Source organism: Eptatretus burgeri, chromosome 2, assembly GCF_056783735.1.
Source record: "Eptatretus burgeri isolate ZD-2024b chromosome 2, Ebu_testis_v1, whole genome shotgun sequence".
Lineage (NCBI taxonomy): Eukaryota > Metazoa > Chordata > Myxini > Myxiniformes > Myxinidae > Eptatretus > Eptatretus burgeri.
The window spans coordinates 125,546,377-125,569,225 of NC_140962.1; the positions used below are offsets into that span (position 1 = coordinate 125,546,377).

The window sequence follows — 22,849 nt, forward strand, 5'->3', positions numbered from 1 at the left end:
TCCCGTCCTAAAGGGGTTAATACGAACAACTGACACCAAGCTCAGTTCTACTTAATTTTTTTCACACATGCTCTCATTGCCGCGCTCTTGCTGCCGAGTTGACTGGCAGTACCAGCTTTTGCCTGGCTGACACGGATCAAATTTTGTGCTTTGGAATAGATGTGCAGATGCACAGTGAGAAACTTCGTCAGTAGCTTCGTTTTCAGATCGTGGCAGTCGGGAATATCAACTGAGAAAGCTGACAGACGACGGACAAGTTTTTCAACCAGGTTCAACCAGGTTATGCCCATTCAACTGGTCCTGCACCATCCTGAACTGCTTCTCTCTGAACAGCTTGAAAGCCTCGTCACTGCAATGAGTCAAAGCGCCTTCTTTGTACTCCTTCAGTCTTGTTATTGCCTCACGACTGCCCTGCGAAAGAGACTTTCAGTGGTCCTCCGCGGCTTCCAGGCAAGTGGTGCAATGTGTCCAGGATTTGGAGACGGAGGAGATACAGTAGCCAGCCAGGTAATACAAGCTGCTCTCTTGGGCTTTGCTGAGAGGATCAGGAGGCAGCTCTCCAATCAAATAACTGAATGTGTCCTCGTCACATTCGTCTGGTGTCGCCGGTTTCTCTTTCGGAGTGTCGAGGAAATCTGCTAAAAACGACCGGTCATCCTCGAGATAATTACCGGACGCGGGACACTTCAGAAATTGCGCCACCGTTATGAGCTTCAGAGCCTGTCGGAATTCCAGCGCGTTTGGGACAGGATTCTTGAATCGGACGCACCCAAACAGGTTCTCGAGGCAATCCTGTGTGAGTCTAGATGTGAGCACAAAGTGGTGTCACCTGGCCAGCAGTTCTCTCTGAATGTCGAGCACAGACGAGGCCGATAATGACGCCGGATTGCCACGGCTTCCACGATTTGCCACATTCTATCCCTCCGAATACCACCAGCGTCTCTTCAAGGTGCCTGATCACCTTCTTGTAAGCACACGTATTCGCTTTACTGAGTGCGGTGGTGGGGTGATGGCTGGACATCAGGTCGAACCAGGTGTTCATAAAGTCCAAAAAACCAGGCAGTCATTAGCAACGAGTTGTCAAAACCTTCGTTTTCCACCAGGTAGTGCAGCCCAGCACTGACCGACTTATTGAAAAAAATTCAATGCCTTTCCCACTTTCATTTTGTCGAAATGGGCGGTGTTGACACCATTTCCATGCCGAGATTGGGCGTCAGTTTCAGATCATCATTGACTTGAAATGTCACCAGTTCCTTGATTGCCCCCAGGCTGACGACATTTGAAGGCAGATCATGCCTGGAGATGATATCAGCACCGAGCTTGAATTCATTCCCATTCACCAGACCCGCCTTGACATTCTTGATCAGGTGCGGTAAGTCGTACATGAAGTGTAGGAACCTTCCGTCAGCGCATGGGTGGGGAATTTGATTGACTGTCACTGCATGCTTCGAATAACCAGTCTGAAGTTCTTGAACATTGCTTGATTGGCACTACCCATGTCACATGTGACTGCGTTGACGTGGAGCCCAATGACATGAGCCCGCTGTACGATTTCAGTCACAAGTGCTGGAAGTAGGCTCCGTTCACCGAATTGCCCATAAAATGATAGGCAATTGTTTGCTTCCATCTGGAGGTGATGCCAGCCAGCATGAATACGAGGGCACGAGTTGCATCACCACCATGTCCTGGCAAAGTTACATTTCCGCTCAAACTACTGGATGATCTGTCGAATTGTAATCCCACTTCAATTGTCATTTTATCCAGCGTTAGGCAGCACTCACGTTCCTTCATGATAGCAACCTTCAGCTGGAGGAAGTCAAACACTTCATAAAGAATACCAGGTTCCATCGCAATAACCTCGATCTTCCGTCGTAATGAACGAAGCGATGGCAGCGGCTGGTGTTGCGACAACACGACTTTGTAGCTGGTACTACCACATGCAAAGCGGAGTTGCAGAGCCTTCTTGTAGGTTTCTGCTGACCACCGATTACCCCTTGTGCTGAGACGAGACAGCTTGTTGATCTGATCGAGGTTGAAAACTTTATGGACATTCGCCTTTAGCGTGACGAGCTCCCTGTCTTGTTTGCGTTTGTCCCACTGTGCCTCATGTAACCGCCATTTGAGAGAAACCACTTTCGCCTCCACTGCTGCGATCTTGGCGTTGTAGCCAGGACCCTGGTCAGTTTCAGCCGGCGTTACAGGGGCATCGGAGGCAAGGCCAACGAGTTGGACATCTTGGTTGTCGTCGGTTGCCCGGGACGCACAGCACACCATTGTGTCATCAAAAAAAGTCACAATCTGACGAGAAAACGTGAAAAGACGGCGAAAACTATTCTAATTTCGCTCCAAGATTCACTCGCGTTGAGTTGGGCTGCAAAATGGCGCCAGCAACGCATGTGACCTGGTATTGACCAATCAGAGCGCAGCATGATTGAGACAACAGTTGGCCAGACTCTCTTTAAATCCGGCACTGTGTGTCACCATCGAAGCTTGAAGAGCGCTCACCTCAGCTGAGTGGCTTAACCTCTCAAGCAAACACTGCACCGAAGCGGTTGAAGAATTTTTTTTTTAAACGAAACGTTAAAAATTTTTTTTACATGTATCTACGTATCGATGCTGAAGTGATGGGTTGTATGGTGAAAGAAGATCGTACAAAAAAGGGGAACATGGTGAAAAATATAATTGCACATTTTTAGTGAGCAAACCACGTCCTGCCGCACTGCACCAGGCATCACATGGTCGAATACAGGCGAATGGCCCTGAACTTCATTCAGGACGAGAAATATATTCAATGACAGTGCAGATATTGCAAAGCACTCGCCAATCGGCTTAAGCATTCAAGCAAGCACTTCCACATACCGGTTGATAAGGAACAGCAGGCTTTTCATGCGATTCGCGATTGCTGATATGTCATATTAAACACCTCCTGGTCAGGTCAGGTATGGGAGCATGCGCCAGAACAGGTCAGGTATGGGAACATGCGCCAGAACAGGTCAGGTATGGGAGCATGCGCCAGAACAGGTCAGGTATGGGAGCATGCGCCAGAGCGGCGCGTTGTTGTGTCCACTTTCCGCCGGTACTCCAGGGGCCTCCGTCTGGCCATCCCCCAGGCAGATGCCTGTCCTATCCCCATCTCCTTGAGATGCCGATCAACCTGCTGCAACCACAAGGCACGTGGTCGGTCCATTGGCCTCCTTCACTGACGAGACTCCCTCGTTGAGAGAATCTGGTGAGCAGGATCAGCGTCAGAAAAACGAGCCACATGTCCATACAGCCACAGCTGATGCTCACGGACTATGCAGGTAACAAATCTCATCCGAGTCTCTCTCAGCAACTGTTCGTTGGACACAAAGTCCGACCAGCGATAGCCAAGGATTCTTCGAAGAGACCTGGTTCCAAATGGTCCAACTGCATGCAATTAAGTCTCCGTCTCAGATCCTTGGTCAGAGTCCAAGTCTCGCATCTATAGAGCAAGATTGGAAGTACCAAGGACCTGAAGACTCGGACTTTCCTCCTCCCGCACAAGTACCGGCAGTGCCACACCCCATTATCCAGTGAATCCATGACTCCCCAGGCCCGACCCAGACGTCTATTGACCTCTGACTCACAGCCAGCAGAGACATGAATATCACTGGTAAGTGAATCTCTCCACAACCTCAACTTCCTCACCACAAACAGGCACAGACAGGACAGCAGCATCCAAGATATCATTGAAAGCCTGGATGTTAGTTTTGACCCAGGAAACCCATAATCCCAGCAGCTCCGATTCCTCATTCAGCACCTCGAGGGCCCCCAAAAGGATATCTAAAGTCTCCGCAAAATGACTGCATCATCTGCAAAATCAAGGTCAGATATCTTGACATTCCCAAACGATGCACCGCAGCTTGATCTCTCCGATATCCTCCCAAGAATCCAGTCCATACAAGCACTGAGAAGTGTGGGGGCCAGTACACACCCCTGATGAACTCCAGTAACAACTGGAAATAAGTCAGAGATGGTATCACCACACCTCACATCACTCTCAGTACCAGAGTAGAGTTCAGACATCAGATCGATCAGTTTTGGTGGCACCCCACGAAGACCAAGAATCCTCCAGAGTGCATCGCGATTCACTGAATCGAGCAGTTTTCAGAGATCAACATAGGCTGCAAGCAGCCTCTGCCGAAACTCTCGTCTGCGTTCAGTGAGGACCCAAAGAGCAAGGATACGGTCAATTGTTGACCTGTTTGGTGTAAAGCCTGACTGCTCTGGACGCTGGTGCTCAAGCAGATGGTGGCGAACCCTATCAAGAATTATCCGAGCAAAGACCTTGCCCGGCACTGAGAGCAGCGTCACCCCTCGGTAGTTGTTGCAGTCTTGGCGATCAGCCTTCCCTTTCCAGAGAGGGACAACAAGGCCCCTCTTCCAGTCAGTTGGGATGATGCCTGTGTTCCAGGCAGAGCACAGAACTGCATGCAATGACACGAGTGCAGCATTTTCACCAGCCTTGAGAAGTTCAGCATGGATGCCACAGATCCCTGGATCTTTACCCCATTTCAACCGGTTCACCGCAGCCTGTGTTTCCACGAGCGAAGGTGGACCACAGTTGATTGGAGGGTCAGCAACAGGGATTGTAACACCCCTGACACCTCCTGGAGATGCCCGGAATGTCACGCAATGTCTGAATTAGACAAATGAATACTTTTTTGCAGTTGGAACTGCTGCTGAAGTCAGTAAATAAGTTTAAATTAAGTAATTTGGCTCAGTTTAAGAGATTCTAGAGATGATGGCGTGTATAAATGAAATAAAGCCACGAACGTTGGCATCTCGCGGCATTTATAAGCATTGTAATATATCCAGCGATTCGTAGGTATGATGATCAGGCATATGAGTGAGGAAAGTGGAGAAAAACCTTATCATAAAGAAACCATTATGGCCTGTTCCAAGTCAAAGCATTATTGAGTAGGCAAAAAATGGTGAATTATGACTCCAGCGAAGGACAATGATGTGACCAAGGATGGGCCTTGATAAAGGATATTTAAAGTCCGTTAATTATCTTCAAAAAAGGGTATTTTAATTAACCCAAACATCCAACTTTCAGTCATGTAGGCCATGAGGTTTCATGGTTCTGGAATTATGGAGGACACACACACACACACACACACACACACACACACACACACACACACACACACACACACACACACACACACACGCACGCACACACACTGAATGACTGATACATGACACACACTGACTTCTGTTGGAGTGCTTCTTTGACTCCAACATTCCACCATCATGTTTCTCATTCCTTTTGAAACTTTCCCAATGCTTATTCCACAAATGTTGCTGGAAGTCTTCATCCAAGCACTTTTCATTCGATTCCACATTCCGTCTACATTTTCAGAAGTTACAAACTACATCACATTATTCAGATACTCTGGAATTTTTTTTCACATCTTCAAGCTTTTTTTCACATATTTTTTGTGTGTGGAATTAGTTTGAGATAATTTGAGAGCGTTGCTTTTTTTTTCTTTTTTTCCCCCAAATGTTCAACTACCAATCAATGCCGAGTCAAACATTATTCACCATTCTTTACTTTCACCTTGCTTGCCATTCTTTTCAAACCCCTTCACCTGAATGCATAACCATTCTGACTCGATGCAGTTCCATTTGTAAATGTCACGAATTGCTCTTTTATTCTTTTTGAAGTACGTACTAAGGATACAAATATCCTTCACTTCTGCTATTTCTAATATCGCTTCTACTGCCTCATTCCTTTCACGATATCCGAATCCACCATAGACACCATTATACCCATTTTGTTTTTTTTTTTCACCTCATCCAATAAAATTTCCTTATTGTATCACTTCTTTGTTGCTGATTACTTGAACCAAATCTTCCAGTTAATCCCAAAATGATATTCGTTCTTCTGCACCTAGACTCACTAAGGATGCATATGTGCATACAATATTCACATTTTTTTTTCTCAAATAATAATTTTATTGTCATTCGACAACCAAATCGCTTTACTTCTATCACCTTTTGAATAAATCTTTCCGCAGCGGGAATACCAATTCCACCAATGAAGGCCCTTTTGATATTCGAACCATAAGGTTTATATTCTTATTCGCACCAATAAGCCTTGCACTTTGACCTTTGCACCTTGTTTCTTGAAGATAGCAAATATCAAATCTTCCAATCAACATTTCAGTGACTTCTCTATTCCTTCTCATTAATTAAGTCAGTAATTAGTAAGTAATATGTTCATAATTAGTGATGAAGTAAGTAATTAAATTAGTGGATTATAAGTAACTTATTAAGCAAGTAGGTTTCCCAGGTCAAAAAACCAGTAAAGACCAGTAGCTTACTGGTCAACTGGTACCAGTTGAAAACCAGTAGCCAACTGGTACCAGTAAAGCCAGTTGGTTTCTTACTGGTTTTAATATGGAAATTGGAATAGAGTGATATATTACCAGTTGAAATACAATTGTATTTAACTAACTGGTATCAACTGGGACCAGTACATTGTAACTGGTATCAACTGGGAGACCAGTACATTGCAACTGGTATCAACTGGGACCAGTACATTGCAACTGGTATCAACTGGAACCAGTAAGACTTTAACTGGTACAAATATGAGCTACTGGTTTTTTCAACTGGGAAATTGGAATTCTGACTGAATTTAACTGGTACCAGTTGAAACCAATAGAGACCAGTTAAAGACCAATTAGAACCAATAGAGACCAGTTGAAAATGTGTACTGGTTTTAACTGGTTTTTCGACCTGGGTTGTAACTCAAGTTGGTAAGTAATGAAGCAAGTTCATTAGCAATGATTTGGTAAGCAATGAGTTAGCAAGCAGTAAGTCAGTAATGAAGTTAAGTAGTTAAGTACGTGAGTAAGTAACGGATACAATTAATAAGCTTTGCACAACTAAAATCAGCAAGAGCATTTAAATTCACAGAACAAGGTTAACAGAAGAAGAAAAGGAAACAGTACGATGTAGAAGAGGAAGAAAAGAGAAAGGGAAGGGGAGGGCTAACTAGAAACAGCAGAAGTGCAGGACGGTGCTGGCATCACGTAGGCAACTACTATTGGAAAGATTTTGCAATGTATACAACGAGGAGACTCATTGTTGACTATCTCACAATCAGCACTGCCCCGTAGGACTGAGACCCCGCTTACGAAAATGGTTTGCCAACTGATTTTGTAATACGATGTGCAGTGATTACTTTTAGCCCTGTTGTACACTTCGCAAGTTGTGCATAAGTTGGGCAATGATGTTTCCACGTCCATTGTAATCATGCTATATTTGGATCCATTTTTTATATGAACATTATTCAACAATGGATCAGCCATCCATGATGAGACGACAATTAATCGGCTATCCATGCACTAACTAACTGTGTCAGTGTGTCTGTCCATCCAGACTTTTTTTTTTTTAACCATTTGATCTTTTTATTATGAGAAAATGGTGAAGACCAATTAATAATAGGGTAAAATTCTAACCTTGCTGAGACCGATCTGACAAGAATACTGAGTGTCTTCTACTTCACAGATACTGTGATGGAGGTCGTTGCCCAAAATAACACTGGAGTCAATCAAGTGTGATGAAAGACAAAGAAGACAAACACCAGAGTCATCAATACCAGGTTATTGGTAATCAAAGGGTGCCACCATAACCAAAAGTGAATGGAGGTATCTGCAAACAAATCACAATTGACCATTTTTGTTTTTTTTGTTTTTTTTGCCAGGACATCACCCAAGGGCTGACAGGATGACCTGGATGTAAGCACACTGTCCCTAAGCTATCTAGCCTGGGTTTGAATCGCGACCCAGCTAGAAACTGCCATCCCGGCATTTTGCAGACAAGGTGATTCATCAATGTGTGTGCTGTCGCTCGGATGGCCGTTAAACTGGGCTTCCTTCTGCCGGCATTAGTTGGTGGATGTTAAAGATCCCACGGAGTCCTTCGCAAAAAGTAGCCGAGCTATCCCCAGCACCCTGAACAAAATTTCAAGTACTGGTGGGGAGGCGATGGAAAACCACCCAGGATAACCTTTGCCAAGAAACTGCTTTTGCAGGACTAACTCACCTTCAGGCAGAACACCAGAATACTAGTACATCGACTACACCCAAACTGCACCTCTCAGCACAGTCAACAAGGAAAAACTGATTCTTGTGTGTGTCTTTAAATATGGCACACTAACCAAGCTTGTTGCATCCAATTCAGAAGGAGACAGGACTGTCCAAACATATACGTCATTCCACACATGAAGAAGCTAACACTCGAATGCTGCAGCATGCATCGATGGCTTTGGATAAAAGATACTGGATAAAAGTTTGCATTAACAAATCTCCAGATGCTGATATCTTTGTTCTACTATAAATACATTACAAGGCAATATTTGAACATACAGATCAAATATATATGTGTACTTGCACACAAAAAAAGACAACTAACCACAGAAGGTTCAATTTCAGTTCACGATGTTGTAAGACACTCACACCGACTCTATGTTGCAGTTTCCCAGCTATATCCATGCACTGGTGGTGGTGTGTCATCCTACTACTACATTGGAAATAAATCTGTACACAAGCTGGACATGTACAAAGATGAGACTAAAACTGCAAAGGAAATGCCATGCATGTTCAACCAAACTGTGGTGTAATGGTTGGAGCATCCGCTCTGTCTGGGAGATCAGCAGTTTGAACTTCGGCCGAGTTATGCCAAAGACTTTAAAAATGTTTCGTGCGGCTTCCTTGCTTGATGCTCAGCATGAAAAAGGATAGAGCAAGGACAAACAACCATTTGTTGGCAATATGAGTGCAGTCCTTTATGGGCCCAAGAATGGCTTTCCTCCTCCTTTTGGAGATTCTTGTAAGGGAACTCCTGTTATATTAGTATCTTGACAGTTTGGTGAATGATCAAGCTGCATCGGGGAAATATCCAATGAATAATTACAGCACCTTCATTAGGCCAAAAAAAAAAATGTTGCATTGGCGTAACCCGCCCGACCCTAAAAATTCCGCCGACCCTACGTTTTTTTTTTGTTTTTTTGCTATCGATTTCAAGTATCTTGTTGATTGCGATCGCGATCGCAAAAACCCGGAAGTGTTTCGGACAGAACCCGCCGACAAAAAGGGTGGTACTCGAGCCGGGGGAGATTTTGGGAGGGATTTATTAGGATTTATTAAATTTTTGGATTTATTATCCAAAAATTTTGGGATTTATTAGGAAAAAAAAAAAAAAAAAAAAAAGATCCCGACCGACCTACCCTATTTTTCAGTGACCCGTTACGCCAATGCAACATTTTTTTTTTTTTTGGCCTTAGCAAAGCTATGGAATTCACAGAAGTCTATATGATGCTATGGGGAAGTACAGGCAGTACATAACACTACCACAACATCATAAAACAACTTGTGGTTCCAAATAGGCACAGACAAAAGGATTGTTGCCTGGTCATGCTACCACCTCATGAGGCTAGTTTTACATGGTATGCAGGAGAGCAGCATGGAAAACAATGGTGTGGATGAACTTACATGTTATGATGCATGCATGACCTTGTTTTCCATTTGGACATGGTTGGCACAAGGAAGATGGTTGTCTTCTTTCCACATTATTTGAAGGGCCAACAGCTGCAGAAACATTTCACTATGTTGTTTCCATTGTAGCATTTTAACCAGCCTCTGTGACGTCATGGTTAGAGTGTCTGCTCAGAGTCTGGGAGGTCTGTGGCCGAGTCATAACAAAGACTTTAAAAATGGTACATGCTGTTTCTTTGCTTGAAGGTCAGTATTTAAAAGGATAGGCGCCTGACAAAACATGAACCCTAAGTTGGTAATATAGTGCAGGTTTTGATGGACCTAATGGCCTGGATCAAAGTTCCTTGAAAGGGAACTTATTATTAGGGTGCCAAGCCTACAAGGCTGGGTAACCTGTTGTTTTTCTACTGTATATTACCTCTGCCACCAAAGAGCATACTTGATTGATAAATATGACGTCATAGGTCATGTGGTACGGGCACCATCTTTGAAAAACCCCCAAAAAAATTGGACCTCTGTATCTCCGAAACTGCACAATAGAAAAATTGAAACTGGGCACATGGCAAGAACTCCCCATGGGGAAGAAGTGTGATTTTTCGTGACATCATCGGTGATTTGGTGATGTGAAAATTCGACACTTTTTACCCTAAAACCTTGAAACATCTTCTTCTCCAGAATGGCTGGTCAGATCAAGGGAAGATATTCTGCACGCACATATTCTTCACGCACATATTCTGCAAGGCAAGCGGATATAAGTTTGTTCATGAATAATTGATAGATCACATGGTTTGGCAGCCATACTGGATTGAAGGAAAAATATTAAATAATGTTTACTCTTAATTAAATAATGAAACGCTGTGTCAATCAATGTGAAGCATCACGATCATGATCTAGCCGTCATATGGAATGTACTTTTTAAATTTAAACCCGATCGACCACAAGGTCTGGCAGTCAGAATTATATCTAATTATTTGAATCTGAGGACTTTTAGAATTGTTTTTTGTTTTGTTTTTTTGGCATAAGGCTCACTTGGCTGCTCATGCATGCATTTGAAGGTACAGGAGTAGCAATTCAATTTATACAAATGATGGCCCCATGAAAAATGGTTAACGGCGTACATAATAAATGGATGACGCATGGCCTGTCCCTCGGTTCATAACTTGTGAATCCTGCGTTGTAGAGAAACGTGTGTGGCCTCATTAGACTCAGGAGGATCCCGCTTTACCCTCTGCACCGATGGTGTCCACATTTATTACTTTTGTTTTCAGGTAATTTAAACACCAATGCAATTGATTCCGACAATGTCCCCAGGAAGAAGGGCTAACTACATACATACATAATAAATAGATTGAATGCGGCATGTTACTGGGTCCATAACTCATAAATACCACATAGTAGAGAGATGTATGGGGCTTTGTGTTGCTCGTTGGAGTTCTGGTTTACCCTTTGGACATATGGTGACATCTTCCGCACATTTATTACTTCTTGTTCGGGTAATTTAAACGCCAATTAAATTGATACCAACAATGTCCCCAGGAAAAACGGCTTACTGCATACGTAATAAATAGATTGAACACATCGTGTTACTCGGTCTGTCACTCGTCAGTCTCGTGTTGTATCGAAGCCGGACATCTTGGTATCCGGTCATCACTGCCAGCAGTTATATAATGGTGGTTCTCGTTTGTTATTATTCTTATTCCCATTTTGGGCCTTTTTTTGCCCGACGATTTCCTTAAACATGTGTTTTCTCAGCAACGACTTGTCCGATTCACACAAAATTTTAACCATACGTGCAACGACTCATGCAGAGTGGGTTGACCTCATACATTCGTGACCTCATGCACATCATAGGTCATGTGGGGTGCCAGCCATGTTGGAAAAACCTAAGAACTTTGGACGTCGTCTTCTTTGGAACTGCTTAGTGGAAAAAAATTGAAACATGGCTCATTATCAAGATCTACACAAGGGCTATAAGTATTGTTAACCATGATGTCATTGGTAAATTGGTATCCCGGTGAAAATTTGACATGTAGAACGCTGCATCCCATCAGTATGAAAATTTCTGAGGTTCATCTCGGGAAATATGTGAATACAAAAAAAAATATTATGACGTCTTTCGTCATGGGGTTTGGCAGCCATATTATTTTGAGAAAAAAAAAAGGAAATTTTTTTTTCTCCAGAACCACTTTAGAGATCAAAGTGAAACTGCACACAAATGATCGACTAGCCATGCTGAATAAAGTTTGATAACTATGATGTCAAAGGTCACATGGTCTGACAGCCATCTTGAATTTACCCTAAAACCCCCAAATATCATCTTCTCCAGAATGTCTGAACAGATTGAGGGAAAACTTCACAGCCATGTTCCTCATGACTTGAGAATACTCGGGTCATAAAAATTTTTTGATAAGTCACGTGGTTTTGTGGCCATATTGGATTGAAGAAAATATTAAATAATGTTTTCTCTGGAACTGCTTATCGAACTGAAGTGAAATTTGGCAAATATCATCTACCACCTTTGGTCTTTGAAAACATCTTTGGTCTGCTGCATAAACTTTGAAAATGATGCATCATAGGTCATGTGGTGTGACAGTCATATTGGACAAAAAAAACGAACCATATCTGATCAAGACAAAACTTCACACACATAATCCACTACTGAATCATGGGCAGAGTGCAAATTTTCAGTGCCATAGATCATGTGGTGTAGCAGCCATGTTCGGTTGAAAAACGAAATTTTCAAACCCGTTTTCTCCGCAACAGCTTAACACATCAATATGAATCACATCACATTACATGGAGCAAAAAAATGGGGGGGGGGGGGTGATCATAACTGCAAAGTTTCAAATCGATAGCTAAAGTAAGTTTCCAGAACATATTTATTTGTTTGTTTTCTGTGAAACCAATGTGGCTGCCAGACATGACTAAATGACGTCTTTTTAAATAAAATATATGCAGCAAGGTTGGTGGATCATACCCGCAAAGTCCAGTATTGATTGGTTATTCGGTTTCAGATAAATTAATTATTTTATCATCTGTCTATATATTACTAAAACTCTCATCTTGTATATATGTATGTATGTATGTATGTATGTATGTATGTTCCCAAAATACAGCCAAAATAGTATATGATAGCACAAACATTTAGGGCCAACTTACACACCATTCTATTGCGATGTGCAGTATCAAGTTTCGTTAAAATCGGGAAAAAGAAAAAATTATTTAAAAAATCAATTCCCGATTCAGTCAAGGACTCTTCGGGAGTATTTGATCAATGCAAACAACCTCAGCGGTATAGTTCGCTGGAGATATCTTTATTTTTTCTTGAAATGATTTATTTAAAAATCTCAAACATTTAGTATAGACAAAAAACGATTTATTTTTAAGCATAAAATAAACCGCTATTTTGATCTAATACTTCTGTGTTCATTAATAAATAAAATTGTGTTTAGAAGATTACACACAATAATTTCTTTGACTTTCTTTTCTCCATTCTTTTTTTCACATTGACGTGCAATATCAAGTTTCGTTCAAATTGGGCAACGAAAAAAATTATTAAAAAATCAATTCCCGATTCAGTCAAGTACTCTTCGGGAGAATTTGATCAATGCAAACAACATCAGCAGTATAGTTCGCTGGAGCTATCTTTTTTTTTTTTTGAAATGATTTTTTTTTATCCACCGCTGTCACAATGAGAACCCAACGGGTTCACGGGTCATCTCGTATATTACTAAAACTCTCATCTTGTATGTATGTATGTTCCCAAAATACAGACAAAACGGTACACGATAGCACAAAATTTTTAGAGCCACCTTACTCCCCATTCACCTGCGGTGTGCAGTATCAAGTTTCGTTTAAATTGGGCAACGAAAAAAATTATTAAAAAATCAATTCCCGATTCAGTCAAGCACTCTTCGGGAGTATTTGATCATTGCAAACAACCTCAGCGGTATAGTTCGCTGGAGCTATCTTTTTTTTCTTGAAATGATTTTTTTCATCAACTGCTGTCACAACGGGAACCCAACGGGTTCACGGGTCATCTAGTACCCAATAAATCTTATCTCGTATACTGCATAGAGCTGTTCATGTCTTTGTGTGGGTTGGTCATAAACATGGCCCATTCTGCAGGCCACGCCTTCTCTCGTTTCGGCAAATGTGACAAGCACCGCCTTTTAGCTCGGCCACGCCTTTCCCTCCAGCTGCACAGAAATCACGGCCATATTTTTCCCTTCACATCACTCATTATGTTTATAGAGGCCTCATGTACCGTACATTTGAAGACTCAACAACCCGTCTTCTATTATAAAATAAGGCTAACATATTGAGGAAATAAATGTACAATTTTCTGACACCTCAAAACAAGGTGATGCATGCTTTGCTTCCAACGATCGTGGCATTGGTCTAATTATATACCGCCCAATGAAGGTACGTGTTTGCTTGAGTGCTGAAGCCACTCGGTGGGTGAGCTCTCGACTTGAAACGTAAAACTTGAAAGGTCACATGACTTGGTGGCTATATTGGATTGAAGGAAAATTAAATAATACATTCTCTGGGTAAAGAGTACATTGTTGGTCAAGTGTCCGATCAAAGCGGAGCTGTATTCAAGTGGGTGGGGCAGGGTTGATGGTACCCGGCCATAACTGCTTGCAGTTATAAAGTGTAGCGCCTCAAGTTATTTTTATTATTATTAGTATTATTATTATATCTGATGTGTACTTAACATGCGAAAGCAACTTGCAGAAGTGGATGCCAATGTTTCGAAAATTAAACCCATGCATAAACCTCTGTGGTTGTGAGTGTGGTGATACTTACCACAATCCTATCATTGATAGTGTTCTTGAAGACTTTGATGAAGATGAAGACAGTGTGGAATAATAAAAATTATCATTAAGTTTTTTTTATTTGACAACTTAACTATTCAGGTACTGGAGCTGAGGACTCAATTTCCCTGCTTGCAGCAGAATGGCTTCAAAAGTAGTATGGCTTTCTGAGATGTTTAAACAAGTGTAAAGGAAATGCAATGAATATGACACATTTAGGCTTGGTTGCATTCCAATACATGTTGCATGTAAAATGCAACAAATTAAATTACATGGAAATGATTAGTTTATTAGAAAAAATGTTTCAACATGTATAAATTCAACTATATTGCCATCCTGCCTGACTTATTTTGGAATGCATAACCTACAAAACCCAGAAACTTTATTTCACTGAATCGTGCCACGTTCTCTTTCACACCATCCATTCTGTCTCTCTCACACCTTCTCACCTGGTCTGGAACCGCACCACCCTCGTTCACTTCAAGGGTCCGGGTCCTCTCCCCTTGTACCTGGAATGCGTAAAAGCGATTCTCAGACAATGTCTCCACACATTCCATAAATTACTCCTTTACCCTCTATCCATCCTCTACCATTTCCTTTTGTTCCTCTTTTGCTTTCTCTATCTCCTCATTAATTCTTTCAACCTCAATGTGGTTTATTTTGCCTCTTTCTTTGCTTGCTCAACTCCTTTTCCTGTTCCTCTTAATGCCTGCTTCTCTCCCGCTAATTATTTTTCTCTCACCTCTTTCCCATCCTCTATTCACTTATCTATTTTCCATGCTCTTACCTCTATTGTTTGGCCCATCTGCTTTATTTTTTTTTATTTTTTACCCCATTATGCCTCTGCCTACATTCTTTCTTCATCGTGATAAATTCCCTCCTTTTTTTTTTAGGGCCTTTTTATAACAGCCCTATTGCTCCCGTGTTTGCTTCAATTTCATCTATTTTAACTGCTTATATTCACCCTCAAGTTATTTTACCCCGTGCTAACCCAGCTACTTGTCATTTTAACCCATTTATCTCACCTTTCAGCTTAGCCTAACCAGTCGCCATCTCGCGGCACACACTCAAGCAATGCTCAGCTGCCTTATGTCGCCATCAAAACAGACAGAACAAGAAGGGCACTCAGTAAAGTGCATATCTCCGCCACACAATACCTCATCCAGTAGAACATATTGGGCCCAATTTTTATATATATATATATATATATATATAATGCTATATATATATATATATATAATGCTATATATATATATATAATGCTATATATATATATATATATATATATATATATATATATATATATATATATATATATATATATCGTTTTTGGCCCCATCTGTCAATAGTGAAGAATCACTTTGAAAAGTAAAAAATTCTCGTATCCAAATCCAGATTCGGATCTTCATCAAAATCGAATCAATGCTTCCGTGTCACACATCTAACCTGTCTACCACGTTTTGTCTGAATCCATCCACAACTTTTTGAGATATCTTGCTGTATATTGTTTTAGCCATATCACACAATGGTGAAAAATCACTTAAAATTTCGAGCATTCGGATCTTCACCAAAATCGAATCAGTTCATCCTTGTCACACACTCAAGCTGCCCACTAAATTTCATCCAAATCTGTCTTCAACTTTTTGAGAAATCCCACAGACAGGTGAAAACAACATCCTTCCACCTTCAGTGGTAGAGGTAATATAATAAGTCAAGACACAAAATTAGCTCAAGCATGTATTATAACAGGCATTTATTTAGAAAGCAGGAAAATTAAATCATATGTGTACAAGGGAAGCCACAAACAATTATTGAAAGGCACGGATACATTCCTACTTTTCACATAATCGACATCCATGCCCTTGGATCCTTATCAGTCACTTATTAACTTTACAATAACCTGGTGCCAACATGCATCCAGGGAAAATAGTGATGGGGGAGGAGCAAGATAAGATTAGAGATAAAAGAAAGAAGAAGATGGGGGTAGTGTTTCATGCCCCTGCATAACTTGCACTAGCCTGGTTGAGCTAGTGCTCCTCAACAGTTTGGGCCGAAGGTTTTGTATCCAGATCCCTCACACTCCACTCTCAGTCCCTCCTCCACATCACCAGTGTGTCACCCTCTCCATGCACCCAGCAATGAACTGTCCCACAGCAGAAAGTTGATGTTCGGATTTCGGTGGAAAACGCGGGAGGTTTGAAAGGTGAAATTGAGCCGGTGATGTAACTATGCGGCATAAGTGTAGCGACTGGACTCGATGCGAAGGTGTGCAAGGACGAGAAGTGAAGGTTGGGTGTGAAAGATAAAATAAAGGCGTGAGGATGAAAGGAAAGGTGGGTAGAAGACTGAGAGGTGGTGAAAGAGAAGAGCGAGAATGAGTAAGCAAAGCAAAACGAACGAGAGAGAGGAAACCCAAGAAGAAACCGCAAAGAGCTTTCATGCGTGGGCAAAAAGAAGCGAGAAGCTCAAAACAATCTGTCTGTGTGTGAAAGGCGCTCGTCGCCTTTAATGGAGTCTCTTTCACTCTCACCCCTCTCACTTGAGCCCCCCCCCATGTCCATAGGAGGAGTTGCGACAACCAGGGGATCCTCTCCTCATACCTGATTGGATTGTTAGCGCTCCGAACTCCGGTGGCATCTTGAGACTGGCTTTGGGTTTTTGGCGCACTGTCATCTAATCTGTGATGGATCGAGTCATTTGGCGTGAGATTCCGGCACTCGATCCTAACCAAACCAGTTTGAGGTGGTTTCTGCAATGTTTGTGATGAGCTTTTGGAGCAGAATGCACGGCCCCATCATGGATTTTCAGCAGAGAAAGTGCTTGTGATGTGTGATGTGAGAAATGGGTGTAGGAAAGAATGTAGAATAAGAAAATAACACATCTAGGGTTCTAACTACACACTCACAATGCATTCAGTGCCCAGAGAAAGTCTACACCCCTTTTCCAATTTGTCACCTTTTATTGCCTTATAGCCTGAAATTAAATTGCATTAAATCATCCTTTTTCCACTTTATTTACACATCATAAGCCACAACTTCTAAGTGAAAAACACATTCTACAAATTTCACAAAATGAATTAAAAATACAAAACTAGAATATCTCGGTTGGATAAGTTTCCACTTGCCCCCTCCCCCTCCCCCTCCCCCTCCCCTCCCCCTCCCCCTCCCCCACCCCAGCCCTGCTCATCTATCTATAATTCCAGCAATCTCTGTGTGTCTGTGTGCCTGTCTGTCTGTCTGCGACCGCCGTTTCTCGACAACCACTGGTCCGATCAAATTGAAACTTGCCAGGAATATTGCTGGGGTCCTGTGGATGTGCCTTTTCAAGGTTTGATATCGATCGGACGAGCGGTTTCCATGTTACGGCCATTTATTTACCAAACCAATGACAGGACACGGGGCGGGGCTGGCAAACCAATGACAGGACACGACAAATAACCCTAACCTTAAGGAACAAAAAGATAAATATCCTTGACCTGTGTCTCCGGACATCGCAATTGATGTCACAATTGTTCTTTTTATTTTTTTTTTGCACGTACGGGCCTGCACTATTAATATCAATTTCAAATTAGCTCAGGTGTAACCAATCACCTTCAAAATCACACACCAAGTTAATTGGCCTACACCTGTGTTAAACTGTAGTGATTCTGATTATTTCAGAATAAAATCAGCTGTTCCTATAAGTTTCCTCTGCTGAGTAATTAATTTCACAGCAATGACTCAACCAAGAGCCCCAGGGAGCTTTCAAAAGACCTCTGGGCTAAAGTTGCGGGAGGCACAGATCAGGGGATGGGTATAAAAATATTTCAAAGGCATTGAATATCCCTTGGAGCTCAGTTAAGAAAATAAATAAGAAGTGGAAGATGTATGGTACCACCAATACCCTGCCTCGATCAGGCTGTGATTCAAACTGGATGAACAAGTGAGGAGGTGACTGATCAGTGAGGCCACCAAGAGGCCAATGGCAACTTTGAAAGAGCTTCAGGCCTTTATGGAAGACTGGTCACTGTGTGCATGTGACAACAATATCCCAAGCAGTCCACAAATCTGGCCTGTAGGGTACAGTGGCAAGTAAGAAGCCATTATGCAAAAAGCCCACATTGAGTCCATTTTGAGTATGAAAAAAATTACTCCGGGGATTGTAAAGCCATGTGGCAAAAAGTTTTTTGGTCTGACGAAACCAAGATGGAACTTTTTCGCCTCAATGCAAAACATTTTGTTTGGTGCAAACCCAACACAGCACATAACCCGAAGAACACGATCCCTCCTGTGAAGCATGGGGGTGGCACCATCATGTTATGGGGATGTTTATAATCAACAGAGACTGGGGCATTTGGCAGGATAGAAAGGAAAATGGATGGAGCAAAATACAGAAAAATTCGACAGGAAAATCTGCTGCCCTCTGCAAGAAAGCTGAAAATGGGACGGAAGTTCACCTTTCAGCATGACAATGACCCGAAGCACACAGCCAAAGCTACACTGGAGTGGCGAAGGACAAAAAGATAAATGTTCTTGAGTGGCACAGTTGGAGCCCAAACCGAAATCCAATCGAAAAATCTGTGGCATGACTTGAAGATTGCTGTCCATTAATGCTCCCCACACAACTTGACTGAGCTTGAACAGTTTTGTGCAGAAGAATGGGCAAATGTTGCCCAATCAAGGTGTGCAAAGTTGGTAGAGACCTACCTAACAGATACAGCTGTAAATAGAGTCAAACGTGCTTCCACGAAGTACTAACTCAAAGGGGTGGGCACTTCTCCAACCGAGATATTCTAGTGTTGTATTTTTAATTCATTTTCTGAAAAATTTGTTTTTCACTTGGAAGTTGTGGGTTACGATACGTAAATAAAGATGGGAAAAATTCTGTTTTAATGCCATTTAATTTCAGGCGATAAAGCAACAGAAGTAATGGTGAATGGAATTTTGAAAGGATGTAGACTTTCTATGAACACTACATAAACATATATATATATATATATATATATATATATATATATATATATATATATATATATATATATACATATACATACATACACACACATGCATGTTCGTCTTTCGGCTGCTCCCGTTAGGGGTCGCCACAGCAGATCATCCGTTATGATCCGCATACTGATTTGGCATAGGTTTTACACCGGATGCCCTTCCTGATGCAACCCTGTTCGCCTCTTTTGACACAGGGATAAGGATTGGGTTTCGCCATGATTCTGGGCTGCCCTACACCCTCTCATAGCGCGGTCCAGCGCAGAGCGCCCGTCCTCAAGCGAGCCTCCAACCCAAGCCTCCGAGTAGCCGGATTACAGGCGCACGCCACTACGCCCGTTATATATACACATGTATATATATATATATATATATATATATATATATATATATATATATATATATATATATATATATATTGTTGTGGTTGACGAAATTCGCAAACCACCATTCAGGTCCCTTAGGTGAGATATCTCTGTAAGTATATGTGTAGTTAGGCCCAAACCCATTGTTTAGAGGGAATAAATGTCATTAATGCGGGCTGCGACCCTTTTAGATAGCCGTTTTTCTTTTACTATCTTTATTTTGGACCAGCCGCCATTACCACCATTACTACCACCACCAACCACGTCTCAACAGCCATCACACAACAACCACCAGCCGCAACGCCGCTTCACAACAACAACAACGCCAACAGCCACGACCTTTACCGTCACAACTCGCCCTCGCAACCATCGCATCACCGCCATTTCCGCGCCGCTTGTGGGCGCCGATCCTGGACTCGTGCAGGGCGCGCACCGAGCAGCGGGTGCAAAGGCGCCGGCCTTTCCGAAGAAATCGGATCAAAAACGACTCACGCCCACTTCTGTTCCGTCCTATCAGTGAGCATGGGGCGATTTGGCCCCGCCTCCAGGTGCGTCGGAGTAATATCGCTATATGCAGATTCATGGATCAAAAAGCATTCACGCCCACTTTTCCTCTGTCCAATGGGGAGCCAGCCAGAGGTAAAGGGTCGAAGGTGAAGGAGCGAGGCCACGGGGGCTATAAAGGGCCGCGTTCGCTTGCCAAACAGTTCAGTTCGGAGTTGAGTTGGGAAGAGCCAGTCAAGAGAGGAGTCGGAGAAGGCAGTTGGACGGAGCTGTGGAGAGTTGGAGAGGTGGCGGCGGCGAAGGCAGTCGAGGGGGTGCTCGTGTCAGAGTCGGGGAGCTGCGGAGAGGAGAGGCCGGTAACGCGACCGAGGTCGTGGTGGAGACGCTCGTCGCGGGACCCGAGCCAGCGAGATATCCTCATCCCCCCCGAGCATCAACAACCCCTCCTGTTTCCCCCCGCGCTGAGATAGTGCGAGAAGGGGGCCCCGTTCCCACCCCATTCCAGACACTGTCCGCGAGGCCCGCGGAGTCGGGGCGCCAGCGCCATTTTGCGGCTCATCACCAGACGGGTAGGCTCGACGCGGTCTCGGCCCCAGGCCGTCTGCCCCCTCATAGTGGAGGGTGGTCCCTTTTTCTTTTGCTTTGAGTATATGTGTTGTCGGCGCCGTCTGTGAAGTAAAACTGTATAAGTGTTGCCGTGTGCTCGGTAGTCGGTGGTATATCTGCATTGTGTTTTGCTTTTACATTTGCTTTTTGTGCATTATTGTGTGTTTCTTCTTTTACATTTGCTTTTGGTGTATAATTGTATATGTGTGCTATCCGTGTGCCATCGCGAAATAAATGTGCTTTATGTTGAACTGTTTTTCCCGTTTTGCTTCGTATTTTCCTTTATTGAATCTCCATCTTACTTCACGTAAAGGGTTGGTCATGGGCTAAAACGCCCGATAATTAATCGAACCGTCGGGGTTGACGATAACACCGCTCGGTTATCCCGATAGTACGGAACGGGTCGCTTAAAGTGGCCCGTGTCCGAAGTCGACCTGCGGCGAGGTGCGATCGCCCGGTCTACCCTCCGTGTGGGTACTTAGGTAGGTCGAATTTGGTGAGCAACCCTATCCCAGGCGGGGGGCCAATTGGCACGATCGTGGTGAGGCCGAAAGGCCCACCCGTGACTAGTTCCCAGCGTTAGTCCGAGAGGGTCACGACGGGATTGTCCGTCCGGTGGGCGACGTGCCGCGATTCGAGTTACGTGGCCGTTCGCACGCCGGCGGGCGCGAATCCGCAACACTGGTGTCAGGAGTGGGATATAAACTCATCGCCCTCCTCGCGGCACTGGTATCGGAGAACGGGAAAACGGGCTCTCCTGTCTCCAGCTAAATTCACGGGAATCGGTCCAGGGGTGAGAGGAGCGACCCCCGATTCCCTCCAAATTACGAGCGATTTAAATTAACCCTTTACGAGAAATAAGATGGCGTCTCAAGGCGAGTGGGAGCCGGGGGTATTAGAAATGTATATGTGTAGTAATGTAGAATCCATGGTCCAGGATGAAAACCCCGTGCAGGAAATGTTGGTTGTGCAGGAACACAAACTCGCCCAACTGAACCCAGAGCCCGAAATAGGTGCGGCGGCAGCCGCGGTGTATGACACCTCCCCTCCCCCTCTCCACCAAAACCCCCCGATCCTTGCCGAAACGGCTCACCCAAGCGCACCCGACATGACCCAGCTATGCGCCATGCTGGCGGCAATGACAGCGAGGATGGATGCGAATACACAACAAATGAACGAAATAAAAGGCATGAACGAAAAAATGGATGCGAATACACAGCAAATGAACAAAAAAATGGATGCGAATACACAGCAAATGAACGAAAAAATGGATGTGAATACACAACAAATGAACGAAATAAAAAGCATGAACGAAAAGATGGAAACAAACATGAAGGAAGAAATGAAAGAGCTGCGGGGTGAGACGTGGAACATGGGCCGAAGCCTGCAGGCGGGCATGAAGGCAGTAACCGGGGAGCTCAAAATGGCGGCGCCACGTGTGGGAGCGAACGAGCTGGGAGGGAGTGCAACGGCTGTCGGGCCCGCAGTGGAGGCGGGTGAAAAAATAATTCGGGGGACGTGTTGGGCGAGGGTCGTGACGGTAACCGAGAGGGACAAACTAATTGGGGTGACGGAGACGTGCACGAGGGAGATAACAAGGGAAGAGACGGAAATAATAGTTGAGACAAGAGAGGTAAAGGGTCAAGAGGTGACTGAGTTGGCAGAGACACGGGAGATGGGAACGATAGAGGGAAGACTGCACGATGAAGACGGGGTAAGTGACGCACACACACACACGGAGGTAGTGGAGGATAATGGGGGTGAGCTCGCGGACTGGGTGGAGGCCCGGTGCGAGCAGCTGGATGGCCTCCTCCAGGAACGAGGGGAGGGAGTATGCCCCCTTGAGGCGAGTCACGACCAGGTGGGTTCGGTCGTGCTTTGCGAGGTCGAGGGGAGGAGTGCTGTGGACAGGTGCACGGAGAGCTTGGGGGGTATAGAGGCCCCGGAGACCCTTGTGGGGACACGAATCCCCAGTGTGGTTGTCCCGGTGTGTGTGGTGCAAGGTGTGAGTGCGTCCCCATGTGTGGAAGCGACCCCGTGTGTGA

General features: G+C 43.8%; 1 long non-coding RNA gene across 1 annotated transcript in view; it reads left to right on the forward strand.

Annotated features, from left to right (window-relative positions):
- LOC147033005 (uncharacterized) overlaps window positions 1-14,430 on the forward strand; it is a 40,505-nt gene extending 26,075 nt beyond the window's left edge. Inside the window, exons 2-3 of the long non-coding RNA XR_015055428.1 lie at window positions 7,540-7,633; window positions 7,736-14,430. This is a non-coding gene — a long non-coding RNA (uncharacterized LOC147033005). The remainder of the gene's footprint in view (window positions 1-7,539; window positions 7,634-7,735) is intronic.
- Window positions 14,431-22,849: the final 8,419 nt, after the last annotated feature.